This window comes from Asterias amurensis, chromosome 12 (assembly GCF_032118995.1).
Source record: "Asterias amurensis chromosome 12, ASM3211899v1".
Taxonomy (NCBI): domain Eukaryota; kingdom Metazoa; phylum Echinodermata; class Asteroidea; order Forcipulatida; family Asteriidae; genus Asterias; species Asterias amurensis.
In genome coordinates, this window is record NC_092659.1 from 863,534 (window position 1) to 885,272 (window position 21,739).

At 38.7% G+C, this 21,739-nt stretch overlaps 1 protein-coding gene across 2 annotated transcripts in view; it reads right to left on the bottom strand.

Moving 5' to 3' along the window:
* The window catches only part of LOC139945036 (uncharacterized), a 57,662-nt gene that overhangs the window by 28,605 nt on the left and 7,318 nt on the right, over nucleotides 1-21,739 (bottom strand). Inside the window, exon 1 of one of the 2 annotated variants that reach the window (XM_071942287.1) lies at nucleotides 9,304-9,375. The exons of the other annotated variant lie outside the window; for it this stretch is intronic. The gene's annotated coding sequence lies outside the window, so the exon portion shown is untranslated. Of the gene's footprint in view, nucleotides 1-9,303; nucleotides 9,376-21,739 lie in introns of those variants that run through there. 2 annotated transcript variants of the gene reach the window in all.

Sequence of the window (21,739 nt, forward strand, 5' to 3'; positions counted from 1 at the left end):
TGTCTCAGCTTAAATATTTGACACGATTCCAGTTCCGTAACAAACCCCACAAAGAAACAGAGAAACAACCTAATAAAATAACATCAAAACAATAACAACCATTATTTCCTTCTAAAAGAGAAACACTTTCGTTCTGTCACAGAAAGCGATAAATCTATCACGACTGACCTAAACTGTTTTCAGGGATAAGTGAGGGACGTTGAGTTCAAACTTGTCCATATAATTCCAACCGTAAGGAATTTCAAATCTGCATTTAGAGTCTAGAGTCTACACGTCTAGAGTAAACTTAATTAGTAATTTACGCCGTAGAGAATGAACTGCATAATATAAATGTATTGAACTAATTAATTGAACCTACGTCAGTGTGTGGGTAAAGTGAAACTTGGCGGGTATCGCATTCGAGATAAAGTTCCGCATTGAGGTTGAACTGCTTTCCTTAGCGATATCGTGACCTCGTGCATAGATAACGACATAAGATAATCTTAAGGCCCTTTCACACGACAACATTTTAACTAGGGTCCCTTGTTTAATTTCAGCGTAACTGTAAAATTCTACCAAATGCACCTTGTATGAAAATTATGTTTGCATAAAGGATGGACAATTATTAAAGGAACACGTTGCCTTGGATCGGTCGAGTTGGTCTTTGAAAAGCGTTTGTAACCGTTTTTTATAAAATGCATATGGGTAGAAAGATGTTGTCAAAGTAGGACACAATGATCCACACAAACATGCCTCGAAATTGCGTGGTTTTCCTTTTACCTTGTCGACTAACACGTCGGCCATTTATGGGGGTCAACATTTTGACTCCCATAAATGGCCGACCGTGATAGTTCGCACAGTAGAAGGAAAACCACGCAATTTCGAGGCAAACTTGTGTGGATCGTTGTATTCTACTTTTAAAACATCTTTCCAACGATATGCATTTTATAAAAAACGGTTACAAACGCTTTTGTTTTGACCAACTCGTCCGATTCAAGGCAACGTGTTCCTTTAAGAAGATTTCATTAGGGACAGTCCAAACATTGTGAAATTTGTAAAATTTTACAACCATGCTTTAATTAAGCAAAGGACCACTGCTAAGTTTATATCGTGTGAAAAGGGATTTATATGTTGAAGTTGCGTTGATTTCATCATGATGTATAACCGGGTATCAACTTGACGTTGGTTTCCTATTAATCTTTATCTCATGAATCAAAATCTTGGGTGAAAACAACTCTGACCTGGCAGCCTTGACAATACAAAAAAATCGTCTTCTACTTATTGTGAAGGAAGTACTAAAGTGTTAACAAATCAATGACTATATAACGTGTAGATGCTGATGAACAAATAGCCATAGAGGCTTACCGCTATACCGTGACATTACTTTGACGTGCAATCATGCACATTTGAGGTTCATGTTTTCATGTGTAAACCCAGTACACTGTATCTGCTGAACGGAATAACAACAATTAGAATAATTGATCATTCTAAAAAAATTCCTTGGCTCGATTTCACAAAGAGGTAAGATTGATCGTAGCTGCAAATAAACTTTAATTGCCCAGGAAAATGTGATGACACGATGCAAATCACTATGGTTATACCGAAAACTCGTCTTAAATGGTTTATGGAAATCGGCCCCTGCGTCAGAATCAACCCGGATCCGGCTCCACTGGAGCCTGACTTTTTTCAGGTCAACCTGACCCGGAAATGGGTCAGGCTCACAGGGACATGGAATCCGGATCAGTTTTGACATGTTGTGATTATTCGAAAAAGTACTTGCAAGTTGCATATACATTACGTTCTTAATATGTTGTGCCGTGGCCCAGCGGCCTAGTTCACCGAACCCAAACAGCAGAGCGTGGGTTCGAATCCCGGCCATGGCACTTGGGCCCTTGAACAAGCCATTTATCCATAATTGCTTCGTAAAAAGTTGTGAAAGTAGTAGTACAATAATATGCTCTACCAATCAGGTTCCTAAAGGGGGTGATAAACATGCTTACACATCATTACGGACTGTGAAGGGGATTACCCGGTTTCAGCCCCAAGAGATAGTGGCAGTTGTTTTGGGTTGGTAGCCCTCAACTTAAAGCGGCCGTCCGGCCTTGTGATATTAGAATAGCTCTCATAAAAAACAAACACCTTTAAAAGAAGCCATGTTAACACTGAAACATATTATTTATATTCTTTAAAATATCCTATAATCAAGCTATACTGTCGTCTAGTCCCGAAACATTATAAGCTATTCCTATAAAAGGACAAGGTCTAAACACAATACTTGATTCAATGTTTAAACCATACAATATGCCTTGTAGTATAATTCAATAAGATATCCCAACTAAAAATTAAAACCCATCGATTTTTTCTGCATTTAATTCATTTATACATTCCATGTCAATAACACTGATCTATATTCTCAAATCATATCGCGCAAGGTGACCACTTAAAGCTTTTTAAACACACACTATAACGCTAAAAGGTTACGCCAATTGATAAATATTTAAGTTCAGTAGAGTGACAACCACTTAAAGTGTTTTCCTAACCAAACACACACGGGACATTTCCATTTTAGAGCAAAGATAAAACACATATTTTTTATGGGTGAAGTGAAATCATTTAAACACAGTTTATTAAATTGTTTTCAATTAAAAATAACCAACTAGTGAAAGATTCAGAGTCTGATGAAGCGCGAGAATAATAAAAATATGAAAAATTAATGTTTTGTGAGGAATTGTCTGCATGTTTAATTTAATCGAAGCAGCCGAAATAACCAACGGTGTGTTTTTAATTAAATTTATTTATTTATTTATATATTTATTTTGGATCTGTTGTTGTTGTTGCTTTTTCGGGTTGGTTTGGTGTTATTTTGTTTAATTTATTTAATAATTAAATGAATCATATGATGTCTTCATTTTTGCATATTGTATGGTTACTAACATTTCTCTGGTGCATGGACAATTTCTATTGTTATTTATTTGTTTTGAATTAGTTTTTATTTAATATTTGAAATGAAATATTTCTCTGAAAGATGTATCTTTTTTATAACTGTTCATTTTGTACCCTCATAATTTAACATTTTGTATTAAACATTATTATTAATTATTACTTCCCTAGGAGATTTCTACTGGTATGGACTGAGGTGTATAATTAGTTTTCTAATATACAGTATCATTCTACCCGCTTGTTACCAATCCCTGCACTTTGTCTCCTTTTAATGCGAATAGAACTGCATTTATAAGATGAAGTGTGCGATCGATTGGGTACGAGGTTCATCCTCCTCACGCCCTAACCATGCGTTGCAGATAGACACCAACCAGCCAGGCGTCCCCAAGGCTTTGCTACATTGACTTAAACCGCATGAATGTCCGTAACACGATGTCGCGTGGATAAATTTCACTCGTTTTTATTGTCAATACCGTACCTCGTGCGCCTAGCATGAACCATACACGTCGTGGGTCACGATGCTTCAAATCGATATGCGTAGAATAATAACTAGGTAGATATACATGTATGTGCCGATCCCATATGTTACCATTATCATGGTTTGTATAACGGTTTGTTCACAAACATGACATCCGGGTTTAAGATTGAAAGCAAGTTGCCCCCTTTGTACACGCTAAAATTTCCGGTTCGCAAATTATTCAGCAAGATTCCGTGACCCCTTTCGGATCAGAATGACCCGGAGAGTAGCTTTTTAAGGAACTCGACGCGTTTGGTAGTTACACAAAATATACATCAGCATAAAAACCGACTTGGTAAAAAGCAACGGAGAGATTGTGATAGTATAAAAACATTTTTGAGAAACGACTCATTCTGAAGGGCATTTTGACACAGATTCTAGACCCAGATTCTATGTCTTATTGACCCTTGGTGTCTCGCTTCACATGGGGCCTCTAGGTCAATTCTTACCAGGAAATTGTGTAGCATCAATAAAATAATGCGTTTACAACATTACGCCAGATCATTTCCTTGTATGTACATCATGTACGTGCACATGCTATCTTACAAAGTAAAGGCCAATCTGACAGTAAAAATGGGTCGTTTCACTTACAATATGAAATACATGGAATGGAAGCCATTTTGAAGAAAAAAAATTCGTACGTCATGTACATGGCACATGGTAGCTATACAGTATTGCTCTAAAAAAAGTATTTCCACTTACAACATAAAACACATGCAATGGGGCCATTTAAAAAAAACAATGATAACATGTGTCGATCGATCAAACAAACAAACAGATCGACTAAGTTCCCAGGGTTGAGACTGTAATGTCCACATTAACACTTGTATAATTCCTTCAACCATGGTTATCTTTGGTTCCAAAACAAAGTCTGAACATTTTCATTGATCCGAAATCGATAATTTGACTATATATGAAAAGGGGCGAATTAATTCGATGTTTTATTCGATAATTATATCCCACGTATGGATCAATTCAGTACATGCGCGTGATCGGATTTAAAGCTGAAAAGAACACTTCTTACGAAAACAAGGAAATAAAAGTTACCTTCGATAGGCCAGTTATTGTTTTAGATTCTCGAAACGCGATATCAGGGTTTGATATAAAAACCCATCGTTGACAAGTATCAACCTAATATCCATTTAACATAGTCGACCTTATCCATTACATAGTTCCAATATTTTCCCTTAAATATCCATCAACGTCCACTACATAAAATAACATTGTTCACACATAACCGAACAAGTCCATAACAATGTCCTTTAAATATAACATAGTTCCGACAATGTCCAATAGTTACATAGTATAGTTTCAACAATGTCCATTAAACATAACACAGTTCCAACAGCAGACATAAAATAACATAAAGTTCTAACAATATAGTTCCAACAGTGCCCTTTAAATACAACATAATTCTAAGACTGTCCATCATATATCATTAACACAGTTCTAACACAGTTCATTAGTTCCAACAATGTCCCATATAACACAGTTCCAAAAATGCCTATTAATTATAACAAAGTTCCAACAATCCCATTAAATATAACACAGTTCCAACCATTATTGCCTTTTTATATTAGTTTACCTGACGTCGTTAAAACCGACGGCGGCGATCCCGAATAGTGTAGCGTTACAAAACACCATGTCGATATAACTGCCATTATTGCGTTTTGTCCATACATGTAATGTATACGTTCTGCCGTAAAGTCATTCAATACAGTAACATAAAACCGACACGTTGCAACATTAGAGCTGAAATGAATTTACGAATTGACGCATATTTTAATGCTTTGTGATAGCGAACAGTGTAGTATGTAGCGTGGTATATAATTATTGTCCATTCATACAATCGGTCTTAACCAATGACTTGAGCTAGAAACATTGCCCCCCCCCCATCCTTCTCTGCAAACAAAAACAACACAGAAACAAAACAATTCGTTAAAATAGTGTTAAACTTACGAAACTGTCTCGAAGAAAACAGACAATAAAAACTATAATATTAGCGTTTTTAACATTGAACACCCTACCTTTTCTTAGCATCAGATGATTTGAAATAATGTACCTCTACATTAATAGCTCGGCAAATTATAGACCTATTACTAAACAATAAAACGACAGGGTACCAGAGAGCAATAATGTAACCTTATAGCATTTTGCCTGGTAACCTCTGGTGCTTAATACAACAAAGGGTAATGGTTAGACAGCCTCAACCAATTTCCCTAATAAGAAGTATGAGTCGAACCAATTAAGAACACGAAAATTCCAGATGGATAAAATATTATCAATCGGGGGAAAACGGTAAAACATAATGGTATTAATTATCATAGCCTACATTATACATCAGTAGTCCAACTACGCATGCTCACAAATGCAATTATCACGGAGATAATAAAGCGTGTACTTTGTGTAGAGAAAAGGGAAAGATAGATCGTTCGTTATCATACGAGTTAGTTTGTTCCCTTCCTTTATCACGAAATATATCATTAAAATATCATCATTGTTTTGGGGTCAATTATATTCATTCCACATTACAGTGATGGTGAATCAAACTATTGAATTTTGATGTGGTAGGCCTGTACCTGTATTCATAATTCCAGTTGTCAAAATTTAGATCTTAAATGCGACGTATCCAGGGCAATCATAAATCAGTAAATTTTTAGCTATTCATATGTTCCGGGGGAAAAAAATAACATTTTCAGTTCAGGGTTTCCGTGAAACGATACAATGATCGGATAAAGACCGCGGTACACTTTGACAAAGACATGTCGAAAATAAAAAATGTGCAGTTTTTCATTCAAAAGCCTACATTTAAGCATTCTGCAAAATATTTGTTGGCTGAAGTTACCCCGTTGATCGCCTAAAGGCGACTTTTGAGAATTCCTTATTATTGATGTGGTGTCCGTTAGAGACTGCTGCAGCCAGAGACGAGGTTGGCACCCGCTGTCACTTCGCTAAACATGGATAGATTCGACTGTCATGCGAAATACTGTGGCCGTTTTTCTTGTTTTCTGATACATCAGAAACAAGCAACTGAAACTTTCACAGGATACCTTGTGCGTCTCTCTTGAAAATGTTGACTTTAAATAAGCATTCGGATAACAAAAACAAAACGATGGTCCTATTAATTGATAAAAGTACATTACGTAGGCTTTAAAGATGTGTTTTCAAGATGGTGGCATTTCCGTTCGAAACATGGGCTATGACGTTGTGATAGAAAGATAAAAAGTAAGTGTACGTATACGTATAGGCAAAGTGAATTGAATTGAACAAAATGATGTCTGAGGCGATACGATGGCCGGCTTCGGCTTTGGATTCGGCTCAGGCTAGCTTGGCCCCGCCGGTTGTTTTGACAATTGCGCGTGCTTTGCGTATACGCGCTCAGGGCTTCAGACTTCTAGAACGTAGCCACAAGCCGAATCAAAAGTCGAAGCCGTGGTTTCGAAAAGGGCCTATAAATATTACAGAACATTTTAAGCTTGTCGTATCATTTCAAAGCATTCATCTTCACCGCGGGATCCAGCAGCAATCACAAACGGACACCACGGTTTGGTTGAATCTGAGGTAAAATACGGATATTTAAATTTATCGACATACTTATTAACTTCTAATCAACGGGGACACTTCAGACCGAATAAACTTGTTGTTTACAATACCATTACCATCTGTGTAACAAGTATGCCTGTGGGCTTTTGGATAGAAATTACACATTTTTCCCCCTTGGGTTAAAGTATGTTTATGACCCCGCCTCAACGAGTTACGACTAACATCATACACGTCAAGTTTGGCCTTCGCTATGGTCTTCGTCATGTAACTGCGCTCAATTAACTCTCAAAAATTGTTAATTAAACTAAACTGTTTCCCGTTCAATGTTCGCCTACATATCTACGGGTGCCAAAGGACAATAATAGCCCCTGCACAAACGCTGCATTAAGTGGCTCTGACAATAATAACCCCCTGCACAAACGCTGCATGAAGTGGCTCTGAGCTCTTTTTGCAGCGTTTGTGCAGGGGGTTATTCTCGTTCCATGTTCACCAACAACCGTTCGTAGAGTCTGGTATTCATGTGACAACCTTGAACCCGTTCCACAAACAAACTGGAACCGTCCACGTGGTTACAACACCGCAACACATACATTAAAGCTCGACAACAAAAGCTGTCCAATTTTAAATCAACAAAATGTTCACAGTTGCCACTTTGACAACAATTTTAATGATAATGTTTTTACAAATTGAGACAACTACAAGGGGAACAGGTTTTCTTATAGAAGACGGACATGGGATCGTTTGGCAGAAAGAGTTTCCGTCAAAACTCTGGTAGCACAATGGCGAGCAAAGCCGGATCGATAAAGAACACGTTCTACTATACGTCTTTCAACGTACGTCCTGAGTCCGTTTTTGTAAAGTGCGTTCACCCATAGAAGGCAGTGACAAAGCCCTCATGACGTACAATCAACAATGACAATGTGAAGTAGGATTGGGTTTGGCGGAAAGGAGTTAACCGAGTTCTTTAGGTTTTTCTAAGAGGCGTAGTTTTTTCTATACGTCGAGAAATGCTTTTGTTTCACTACAAAATATAATTATTGGGTTAATCTGTATGATTTGTTGGGTATTATTAATTTTGTCTCGCGCTGCTAAATTTTCTTCCGAGTCCGTCGCAGCAATAAATCGTACCATACAAAACTATAAAGCCGGTTAATTTATTCGCCGAAAACCGGCTTCACCACTCGAAGTTCGAGCTTGATGGTAAACTTAATTTGTCGCGAAATAAATACTAAAGGAATCGACGAACAACACATCAGGACACAACAGAACTACTTAAGCAGAAAACATCGCTTCACAATTTTCTGCTGCAAATAATTATGAGCAGGATACCCGTCGTAGATTATACATTAACATGACATTTCAGCTGGTAACCATAATTTTGTCGTGCTTAGCAACTTTGTGTTGATCGTAATTACTGGCCTTAACCGGAACTGCAGTACCAACCAACGACACGAACGCGTCAAACTACACTTTAAAGGGAAGGTACACGTTTGGTAATTACTCATAACAAATATTAACTTAAAAACTGACTTGGTAACGGGCATTGGAGAGCTGTTGATAGTATAAACCATTGTGGGAAATGAATCCTTCTGAAGTAACGTAGTTTTTGAGAAAGAGGTTATTTCTCACTAAAATAATAAAAGACTTCTAGCTAGAAGTATTTTATTATTATCTGAAAGCACACAAATTCTTCCAACAAGGGTGTTTTTTTCTTTTATCATTTTCTCGCAACTTCGATGACCAATTGAGCCCAAATTTCCCAGGCTTGTTATTTTATGGTTATGATGGGATACACCAAGTGAGAAGACTGGTCTTTGACAATTACCAAACATGTACCTTCCCTTTAAAGGCCTGGGCACCGTTTTTGGTAACCATTATTTTCACTTGGTGTATCTGAACATATGCATAAAATAACAAATCTATGAAAATTTGGACTGAACTGGTCATCGAAGTTGCAAGAGAATACCACAAAAAAAACTTATTGGACAAAATTGTGTGCTTTCATGCGATGCCTATAACAAAAAGGCTTCAGGCCTGAAATATTTTCATATTTGAATGAGAAATTACCTATTTCAAAACAAAAAAAAACGTTATTTAAGAGGGAGCCATTTCTCACAATGTTTTGTTTTACTGTCAACAGCTTTCCCTTACTCGTTCAAAGTAAGTTGTTACGCTATTACAAACAATTATGTTGCGTTATTATAATATTACCAAATGTCCTGTGCCTTTAAGAGGGAGTCGTTTCTGCCGATGTGCTAACATCAACAACTCTCCATTGCTCGTTTCCAATAAAGTTTTTATGCTAACAATATTTGAATAATTACCAGTTATCCGGTGCCTTTAATAAAAGGTGAAACAGCTCATCGTTGTCTGATGTGAGAACAATCAAGCAGCTCTGTCACATTCCTCGCCCGTCTCTTCCTCCGTTACATCAGCCATGTCATATCTTAGCATACTCCCCTCCCATCACATAGTCACATGAATCTACCGATGTTTTATACAAATCGTGATCGAGCCACGAATTATGACTCACCGGTAGTCGGCAACCCGTACTTGCATTGTCTACACGTCAGTCACCGTTGGGCACTGACTCGACAGAGATAATCATCACAAATTATTCCTTGTAGGCTAAATCAAACAAACCGATCCGGCACAATTCATATTCCATAATATTTTGTAAGGCACTATATAAAAAGCAATACAGCCTTTAATATTAATAGACCGTTTTTATATAGCGCTTTTCACGCCGGAGGGCGTCTCAAAGCGCTTCCGACAATATTACCCCTGGTCACCGGGCCTTAAATCATTCTTTAAACCATCTCAGCTCCCTGGGGAGTATACAGCCTGTGCGACAAATACATGCGCTACTCGGCTAAACCAATCACAAGAACCACCTCTGCCCTCACAGGTACCCATTTACCCCTGGGTGGAGAGAAGCAATTATAGTTAAGGCATCCCTTTTGAAATTTCACCGCATTCGGTTACTGTAAAGCAGACAAAAGAAAAGGAACTAAAAATACAGGTGACGGAAAACTGTTGGTAAACTTTTGACATACCACCAGCAGAATGTCGAGCATGCATTTTGGTTGTCGAAATTCATAATTGTGAGACACAATGTCGACACCATGATTAAGAAACCCGCCTTTTCTTGACCCTTATGCACGACATAATGGTGTCAGTCTGAACATAGAGCAAGGACAATGTATTAAACAACGCGATGAGACAGCCCCAAGAGAACGGCGTGGACACACCCAGACACGTTACCGTGTGTTATTTGTCATAGATCTGTTACGTCTCTATTAGCGGCTGTGGCTTTGGGGCATCAATGATGACGTATGTAAGAAGATACAATGACCTGTCTGTATTAGCCACGTGTAGCCAAAGCCAATGCGTGCCAGAATTACTAGAAACCCAATCTACATGCGAAGCCAAAGTCCGAAACGGAAATCCCAATCAGTAGCAATGAAACGTCTTTGCGATAATCTCCGATGAGTCAACCTGCCCAAAATCCATCCATCGAATGAACGGCCATTCTCATCTTTCTTACTTACTACCTTCAAAAACGTTTCTAACTTTGAGCTTCCAAAACAAGCAACGGTTCGTAATTTATTTCCAAGAATTTATATGGTTGCATTCCAACTGAATCAAACGTCAGGCAGGCCTGATACTTCACGGAGGCAACGAAGGCGATTGCCTCCGTGTCCCCTGGTAATTGCCTTGGTGCCCTTGAAATGCTCCAGTAGAAATTTGCAATTTTATCATAGGGTGCCCTTTGCCCTTTACCAAGAAGAAAATGCCTTGGTGCCCTTGCCCTTTCAAAAACGAAGCATACAGCCCTGTCAGGGAGATAATATCTGAGTCAACCTGATCAACAAAACAAAACTTGTATCCATCGTAATCTTGACTGGTCTATTCTCATTTTTTTTTTTACTACCTGCAAAACTTCTTTGCATCTGTGGTAACTCTCTAACTGTGAGCTTCCTAAAATACCAGCGACGTTCCGTCATTTATTTCCAAGTATGCGTAATGGTTCCAATCCAACCGGATCCAACGCAACGTCAGCAGGCTGAGTCAACCTAATCAACAAAAATAACACTTCCAATCGTAATAAAATGACCGATACATCATCTCATGTTTTTTTACACTAACACCTAAACAAACTTCTTTACACGTATAACGGCAACTCTCATTGAACTGCGAGCTTCATTATACTAGCAACGGCCCTTAATTTATTTCCAAGAAATTGTAATGGTTGCGATTAGGTATATGGTTATCTCAATGCGGTGCATCGTTACTAATGATTTCAAGAAAGTAAACTCTGAACTTGAGAAATCTCATCAAACGAGTTCTCAAGTTAACCTATTAAGCAGTTTCCCAATTAGCATCTATTTCTTAGAATTTATAAGACGATATGCAGGACTTGCAAGCACGAGGTTGTGGGTTCGAATCCTACCAAGCTTACCGGTGATTTCACAATGTCTATAAGACCATATAAAGCAAACAAACAAATAAACAAACAAACGAACACACAAACAAATAAACAAACAAACGAACACACAAACAAATAAACAAACAAACGAACAAACAAACAAATAAACATACTCCAAGGGAAGGTTGAACAATCCACCGTAGTTTACCTCACATTGGCGATTTTTCTCGGACTATACGGTAATGCACTTATCTCGCTGCAAGCAAAATCAATGATACACAGGCAAGGATTATGATCAGCACCGAGGACGGCACTGAGGATTCACATCGACGTAAACTAATGCACGTGGCACTGTCTACTATTCTTATTACACATCCATCCAACATCAACAACGATCGGGCAATACATGCTCAAGAAATACTTGCCTTCAACGCTGTTATTTCTTTGTAGTATAAAAAGGATGACCGACAAACGAGTCTGAGAGAAGAACCAGCAAGCAGCTGATGGCACAAACATCAACGATAGTCAAAACTGTGAACAGCTTCCCGCTTCGGAGGTAAAACTAAACTCAGCACCAGTCCGTCAGAAACCACAATGTGCCCACTTTCGTTCAATGCACAAACCCATGTTGACGTCGAAATGTTTTCAAAACGAAAGAGAGCCCCGGCTTAAAAAATGTCCTGCGGGTTTCTGAACGAAGTCAGTCTGCGCGATATTGTTGGTAATCGGTAAGAAAAACTAAGACGACACTCCTTGTTTTCCCCCCAGTCGAGCGGGAGCCGCAACCTTGGACACCCTAGCTGGCAGTGCGGAAGGTGGGCTCATAAACACGCTGCTGTTGCTGTACTATGAAACATGCATTATACCAGGAACCCTGGCATAAAAAAATGCACATAACAAAGAGATCGGTTTTTTTTTATCCGCGCGAACGACCGACCAGGCGCGGGGCGGGCGGCGTTCTCCACTCACAGTCGCTGGGTATTTCGAAGCTGTGCAAACAACTTACCAGAAAACAAAAATGAAATATTGGAGCGTGTTTGTGCGGGTATACATTATGATAAGGGTCTGCTAAGATATATAGCTCTGAATCAAAGCGTATGACTGTCTCTAATTGACCTTCTCTGAAAACACTGAATCGAAACTGCTTGGTGTACAACCAGGATACTCAAGAACGTGACCCGGGAAATACGTGTGTCTTTGTTTTCTTCATCTGGTATTAAAAGGTTTCTAAAACCCAAGAATTGGAATCGTTTCTAGGTTTCGGTGTTGTTATTGTTGTTTGTTTAGGGTTGAGAGTTGGGGGTGGCAATGGGGTCACTGCACGAGTGCAAAGCGTAAAGGGATAAACAAGGGTAACATTTTTCAATGTACCCATAATTCCGAAGCCATATGCAAAGCACGTAAATTCTGTGGTCCGTAAGAATTGCGCGGTAAGCAGTGCGAAATGACATTGGAACCCGTTCGTAGCAGTCAAAATGACGTAAACACATTATGTATTTCAACACATTTTGCCAGAGTAATATATATGATTAACTGTTATCATTATTTCATAAATTATTTCTTTAAATCCACAATCTATTGTAAATGTACAAATTAAAACACATATGGAGTCGCTAAACGGTATCCCAAAACTGGTTAGTTTGGATTTAAATAAAATGTCCATGTCATATAAAAACCATACCATAAACAAGCTCTAAAAAAAAGTTAATTATATCTGACAAACAGGGGAAGTTTTGAGGGGGAAAAATACGAAATATTAACAAGATCCAATATCTCGTTTTACTTTCTGTTGACTTTATGTGCTTCAGAGCAAATTATTACAACCCCACCAGTAATAATAGTTCCTCATACACAAAATATCACTCTCTTTTCCACAAGGCGGGCTGCAATGTGCGGATATTAACTAAAAATAATAGCATTGTATTAATTGTATGTTGTTACGACCTTACTTTAAAAATGGAACAAAAGCAGCCTGGTCTGTGTGTTCATTCGAGCAGAACTAAATAGTGAATAATCAGCCACCCATGACAATATCAACCAGCGTGTGATAATGCGTGCCACGCAGTGCCTATGATACGTGCATAATGCTTGACGAGAAAGCTGATGTGGATCACTTCGTGCGCCATTTTGTGCAAATTGCAAAGTCGCGTCGAAACGTTTAAGGAACATTACAGAATTGGTTTGTGCTAGCAAAAACAAGTGCTGGCAGAGTAAGCACTTTAAATAATCCACAATTTACATAAACTGACAAACCTGGTAGAAGTTCGTGATCGATCGGCCACCTGGGTCACGGGAAAATAGTGAAAAACCGATTACAGTTTGCATGACATCGATTTAAACAAAAACACAAACGATTAAAACGCTCCCTGCTGAGTGATAAACGTAAAATGGGAAATTGGTTTGTTCATTTCCCATAAAAAATGACATTAGACATAAATATTTCAAGGGAAGTTTTCTTCTATCATCATCAATAGACCGTGTAAGTTTGATGTAAATCTGTGATCTTTATACGAGTTTTATCTCTTAAAGATTCTTTGCGAATCTGGGTATTTTGACAAACCTCACAACGGTCGTCAATGAACGAGTCATTGCGTTTAGGACAGCTGGGCTCGATTTCACAAAGCAGTACAAATCATTGCAAAACAAAATGTCATCATTACCATGGTGATTTATATTGTGACATCACACTTTGCTTAGCAACTACGATTGATTTGCAGTTAAGATCAATCTTAGCTCTTTGTGAAATCGATCCTCATGCACAGTTTCTTTAAGCATAAGGACAAAATATTGCTTTGAAGAAACTAGCCTAAATTCCATACAATTTAAACTGTATACTTACTAGTGCCCCTCATGTATTGCTTAACATAGAACATTCACAAGCAAATTTTGTTTTGAACGTGGGGACAAATAGTGATATCTTTTTCAATAACCGCAGTACTTCGAAGTGAAAAGTTTCTCAAAATGCATTATAATATCCAAAGCTGCCATACTGCTTACCAAGTAAAATGTTATTGCCATTAATTTTTCAGAGTCATAACCAAAAGATACAGGCCATTTAAAATTGACCCTTTAAACGTCTCAACAATCTTAATTTAACCGATGCCAATGGCGTTTTGTTGCGGTCACGTTCTTTCAGTATACGTGCAAACGAGCCGTTTACTTCACGGTGTGCACCCGTGTTTAGGTATTTATAACCCTAAAAACATTTGAGTCAAGGCTACCTCATTATGATGGAGCTAACGGTTCTTTAACTTATCCAAATCAGTTTAACATAAACTGGCAAGAATTTTTTTGTAGTTTACTCATTGAAATGGAAACATTAAAAGCTATGGTCTAAAAAGGTTTAAGTTAAAAATTTGGGTAAAGTTTAACCCCCAAATTGGTCTAAAGGGCCCATTTAAAAATGTTGCCAACAAATAAAGAATAGAGTCACATACCTTTCCGAAACGCATCAACCTTTTGTCTTTGATAGACTATGTGCTTTGTGATTTTTAAAGCATATTCTATGCGAGATCGTTTATTTGTACCCTACGTTTCGGGGTATACCTTTTTCATACTAACCACAGGTCCTCACCTCTGTGTTGACAAAATATGCCCAAACCATTATCAAAAAATTTCCTCTCCACAGTGCTCTTACAACCCTTCATTCTAAAATATTGCATCTTTTTAGTATATTATTTTCTTTATACTTAAACTCAAAAGAAAAAACAATGACTGCAGCTCGCCATATTATAGCGGGATGTAATCAATATGGTGGAGTGCGGCAGAACTAAGAATGGTCTGGATCTGTTGTCACATCAGGAAAGCTTTCTGTCCCTCTACGTCCCTTGAACTCTTGTTATCGATTTCCACTTGTATTGATAGAGCGATAATGATACCTTGGTTTGCATTAAAGCAGCCGTATGGATACTACAATTATATAGGCTCATTTGACGTCACATGACAACGGGGTAGTGGCTGCATTTTTTGTTGGCAGATGGGGGCGTGCTCCATGTCGCTAGGTAACGAACTTTTACTAAAAAAACACTCATTTCGTAAAACGATGCTCTTGTTTCCTCTTCCATTCAAGGGTACCGAGGCTTGCAACCCCCAATAGTAAGATCCACACTGTCCATTATGCCCGGCGATTCAATAGTCATTGGTGTAGGCAGGTAACCAGACAGAGATGGCCGACCGTTACGCCACCAGGGCCCGCAGACAAAAACAATTTCGGTCCATCAAAATTGCCACTGTCGAAGCCTAGTGCTTTTTAATGGGGAGAATTTGTTTGTCTTCTAAATCGATTAAAAAAAAGGAATCCTTAAAAAAAAACATCTGGAAAATTGTTGAGGATGGCAATTCTAATGAACAGAAAAGATGCGGCCCGCAGTGTTGTTTTTCGTTAGTGTAACTGTTTGTTTCGCCGTCTGCACGTAGCCTCCAAATATCTGGCATACCACATCTTTCAGGCTGTTTCCATGGCGACCGTAGCCTAGTAACTGATGAGAGCATTGATAAGATCACTATTGTGTTAAGGGGACATTTACATAACGTCATTGGTCTCCCGTGGTACCAGCGTCAATACCAATTTAAATGAAAGAGCAACAAACGTTTCAGAATAAACACTGCTATCACAATCGTTGTTAGTCCGAACTTCATTTATTGCCCATCGCAGTCACGCTAGATGCTATACATTTCCCGTAATGTCAATAAATTGAATTCCTTCCTAAAAGCAACAAACCTCCGAGACCAATAATTGTACGAAAGCAACACTCGAAACGAACAACTTAAAGCCATTATACACTTTCGGTAAACAGTATTGTCCAAGTCCCACACTTCGTGTATCACAACTTATACATAAAATAACAAACCTGTGGAAATTTAGGCTCAATCGGACATCGGAGTCGGGAGAAAATAACGGGAAAACCCACTCCTGTTTTCGCGCGTTTCGCCGTGTCATGACATGTGTTTATAACAAATCCGTAATTCTCGCTAACGAGAATTTATATTGTTTTACCGTTTTCTCAAAAAGTAAAGCATTTCATGGACTAATATTTCAAGAGGTCTTTCACCATTACCTTCTGTAAACCCTTATTTGTAAATCTGTGAACTTTTTTTTTTTTCTGTACCGAAAGGGTCCAATGGCTTTAACTCAAAGGACAAGGACTAATTTGACGCAAAGGTATAAAATTATTTTTTTAATGATTGTTATACGTTTGGTAATGACAATTTTTTTGTAAAAGGATACGTTTAACTAATTGAACGACTCGTGAAATTTAATGGCAGTAACAACTCACCTGTAAGAAGTACGGCAGGTTTGGGTAACATAATGCATGTTGCGAATCATTTCACTTCAAATACTGCGGTCATGGGAGAGGACCCCCCCCCCCTTCCCACCAAGCTTGAATCTGAGAAGCGTTACTGACACAGGAATACCGAAACAGTTTTGATGCTCAGGAGTTTGACGACCAAGACTTTATCTAGATGATACTCAAACTACGCTAGTTGACATGGATGGCCGAATGTTAGTAAAAACTTCAATCATGTTCACATTATGTTGAACCGAATTCAACATTTTCTGAAAAAGTTCATAAAATAAAACTCCTCGCGAGATTGGTTGCTTTGGTTCCAACGAATTCAACACAATTATTTAATAGCTGGGTACCCGGCTGTGGTTATTATTTTATTGCTTTGCATTTGTGGCTTGTCATAGTTTTTCAACCTCGGTTGGCACACACTCGGGCTGTGACGTAGCAACAGAAATGTATATACTGTTGGAAGCCCGGATATTGCGAAACGCACAAACCAGGAGAGTAGAGACTGCCTAACTTGAAGGCTGATTGCGTCTTGCTACCCGCTTATTGTCCACGTCTTCACGATCGTAAAACAAAACGAATTTGGTTTTCGATTTCGCCATGTATGTGCCGAAACACTCGCGCTACGATCGGGCGCAGTGATCCAGCTCATACGAGGTTTTAACCCACCGTCACAGCTAGTTATAGAACAGGGCCCAATTTCGTAGAGCTGCTTAAGCATAAAATGTTGCTCAACAAATTGTTCAGCTAAGCAGAAATGAGCAGGGTACCAGTCACAAATTGTACATGTGACATGTTTGGCTAGAGTAGCCTTCGCTGCTTTTGTTTTTAAGCAGCTCTACTTAACTGGGCCCTGGTGTCGATTCAAGGGGTGAAACATAAACGAACGGAAATATGCACCCAGGACGATATTCATGAACCTTTTGTCAAGGCGTTCATGACATAGACAGCTTCGTAGAGCCGCGATCCCAAGCGACTGGAAGTTGAGACCACGCGCGCGACCTCGAGATGGCAAAGGTGGCTTCGCCACTCGGTGTATAGTCTTACCTTCCAGTCGCCTGCGGTGTAGCGGCTCTACGAAGCTGTCCAGACCACGAATGTCTTGACAAAAGGCTAATACCCCACCGGCTAAACTTGTCATTTTGCTGAATGTTGAACGTTGACGAGGTTAGATATAAAGACGACGTGCTTTTCTTACGCTCAGATTAATCAGGGAATGCATAGCAGGCAGAATCAATGTCGACAGCAAAACACAAAAAATGAGGTTAGCTGTCATTGAAATAAAACTCGCAGTTCTGTATTAATTTATGAAATTATCCAAATACAGCAACCGATTTTGTTTTTCTCTTGGATAAAACGTGCTTTACGTTGAAACCTTTCAATAGTGATTGGGTTTCAGTGAACAAATCGTTAGTAGGAAGAAAATAGTCTTTGAATCGCTGGTCACGGACAGTGTTTACGAATATGACATTAAACAGGCCCCAAGGCACCCACAGTTCTGCGATCGCTGTGAAAATCATTACATGTATCGTGTTATGAACTGTGATTAAAAGCATGAACTGCAATGACGTGTGTGGGTGGAGTCGATTCAAAATGTCAATAACATACCTATAGTCTTGGTACAAGACGGCGTGTTCATTATCACTGAACTATCGCGATTCCCCGTCGCGATATCGCAACGTGTGAAGTGTTGACACACTCAACAACAAACGTCTTGCACCAAGACTAGCCAGCCAATTACACATAGTGTGGAATCCCGCTGCTTTGGGACTCCTTTGTGACTGGCCATGACGCTGTTTATTATCAGGTTGTTCGCTATACCACGACATTTCAACCCAAATCTCAAGTTACGTGGTGACTTTGGCTCGCGGTTAGATTTCGTTCGCCATTTTGTTGCCCCGTACCATCACTATGTGCATGTCTTTAAAAAGCATGCGCAGAGAAACCTAAAACGTAGAGCAAGTTTGAAAAGGACTCTAGATTTAAGCTGTTGCTGCAGCAGGTTTTTATTGCATCGTAAAATAAAACGATGACTTCACGACTTATTTGGGGTCATGGCTGCTTCCTTTGACATTACGAGCTGTTCTTTTTACGATAAACACATGCACTGATACAGGGACATCACGTGGCTGCCGTACGTAGAAAACGCAACCATAATCTCAGGCGAAACCTTTAAAGTAAAATCGGGCATGCAAGGCGTGGATATTATTTTAATTAACAAGCTACACACATAAATGGTGTCATTTTCCTGGAGTGAGTGTACTCGGGGCCACTCGGGTGAAGTCCTGAGCCCAAGTTCACAGAGCTAAAACACAAACATAGATTAGCACAACCATTATTCCTCCATGTCACAACAAACCTGTATGTAAACTAGAGTAAGTTCCTAGCCAAACTAACATGCCTACCTTTGCAAAGTTCCGGTTCAAATTTTCCCCCTGGAAGTGCCCCTTACCACAAGAAAATTGCTGTGCCCCTTCAAAAAAGAAATTCGAGGCCTGATCTTCACGATCTATTGAAGGAGAAATAGTTAATAATACGAACATTTTGGACTAGCAACCAATGAAACAAACTTAGTTTATGGATGGTTCACATATACGTAAAGTCTTACGGCAATTAAATTGAAGGTGGAAGTTCCAAATCTTGTTTTACATAATTTCACAGCAATCCCAAAATGATTTCGTAAAAATCATATCACTCATTGTGGGTTTCTGCTTTAATTTTTGTGTGTCAAGATCTTTAAAATAGATTTCGGTCACACGGGGCAAATTCCTCAACATCAAATTGAGAACTAGCACTGTCCAGCTCTTTGTGTGTATACCCTTTGATTTGTTTCAAGGTTTTTCTTTGACTATTATTTTATACCTGGGTATGTACGTGTCAAAACGAGACCAATGACTTCGCATACGTGTTCCAGAAATAAAACCTGCGTGACGTATTAGCCTTGATGCCTAGCAACCAACCGATCAATTCTGAGTCTGGAAAAGGCGCGTATTTTCCAGGGTAGTTGTTTCTTTTCGGTTTCTTGTAACTAGTCTGGAATTGTTTATTGAAGCTTACGGGGACTCGAATAAAATGGACTTTTAACCTTCATCTAGAAAAGATTAGTATATCTGGGCGATTCGGTTCTAAAAAAAATGGTGGAGGGTTGTGTCTAAAAAAACAAAAAGATAAAGTTATTGACTTCTATTTTATATCTGATGATACGATGTCGGCATTTTGCTTTAGATTAGGGCCTACTAAACAGAATTTGGTTCTGATAAATAACCTAGGAAAATCAAATGGATTTAATCATGTTGCTTTAAGATTCTGCGTCAATCTGACCCATTTCTTGGTCAGCCTGACCCAGAGATCCGGGTTATTCTGACCATCTGCCGTCAAGTCCCAAACGGAGAACGGATCCGGGTTCAATCGGATTTTTTTTTTTTTTTTAGTACGATTTTTTAAAGGTACTTGAGGTTAGGCTGTGTGCATAAAATGGTTACGAGCACATCGCAAGTCACGTGTTTTGTTTTCTTCATTGACACGAGGGTAACATACAACGACAAAAAATCGTGTCTGACCGTTGTGATCTCACAGCACAGCGCCCTCATTGTTGGAATAGAGCGGTAAAACAAAAACATTACACTACGTAACCTGTGACATCACATGTTTACAAAAGAGCAATCGTCTGGATTGTCTACGTGGGCGATTTGTTCAAAGCTCAATTGAATAAAACTTGATATTTTTTGGGAATTAAATAATCTGATTGTGATCAACTTTTGATAGAATACCGGCAGGTTAATGCGGAGATCTTTTGGTTCAAATCTCGCCGCAGTATAATTTGTCTTTGGTCAATCCCAAAATACTTCAAAAATTGTACTTATAAATGCTAGACACAAACCGATCAAACACAAAGTTTTTACAATTTGTAATCAGCAAACACAAACGGTTTCATACAAAAAAAAGAGCCATTATCTTCTTCCTTACTACATTCGTACCCTAGTATTAATAAATTGACAATTTCAGGCCTTGGGGGGGGGCACTGTATTCTATTATGGTAACAATATTTGCATTGCGAGTCACAAACCAATAATGTTCAACCTCAATTATAAGTCTTCCCAGTAAATTATAATTTTTATAAAACAAAATACACACAAAAGAGAATCGATATGAATTATAGCCACACTAATAAAACAACAATCATTGCAAACAAAATCACAAACAAGAAACTATGTTGATCTTTTAACGTTTATATAAACGTAAACCATTACAAATTGACTCGCACATGTCTGACGAATACAGCCGTATGAATTCTAATAAAAACACAAAACAGTCTTCTGTACTAGCGGTTGAAACCACGCGTCGCACATAATCATAATAAACCACAGGCCATCATGAGAGAGAGACAAACTGTTTTCATTCCATTACGAGTCAGAATGTTCAATTCCCCGTCGGTAGACGAAGAAAAAATACATAAAATGCTCAAATGTTGAGTCATTTTCGTGTAATGCTCACGAAACAAATCTGGAGGTTTGCCCGCCGGCATAACTCCGGTGTGATGCTTCGTGTGGATCTATCATCACTCAGGGTAATATTTCAACCTATTTCGCAGACGTAATGTTGTCCGTCGCAAATCATAAATTCAAGATTGGATCCAGAAATATTGGAGACTTGGATATTATTGTGAAATCTGACAATAGTGAAGAGAGCGCAATGTGTGATGCCCACATTACATCAAATGTAATACAGGGAAAATTGCCGATGGCTAATTCTGTCAAACGAAACACAAACAAGAGAGCCTAAACGGTAGCAATGATTGACAACATTGTACAAGGGACCCTGGACAGTACGAACATTATTGTTGTTCTTTCACACGAGGTACATTTTGTAAAAGTGTACAACCAGGCTACAATTTAGCAAGGGACCCTTCCTAAATTACTCTCGTATGAAAGACGCTAAAAATACAATTTCTAGAAAAATAAAGGAGTTTGTATGCATTTCAGCACGAAGAATGTGTATGACCCCTATTTTTGTTCCTCTTGGTTTATTTGGTTGTTT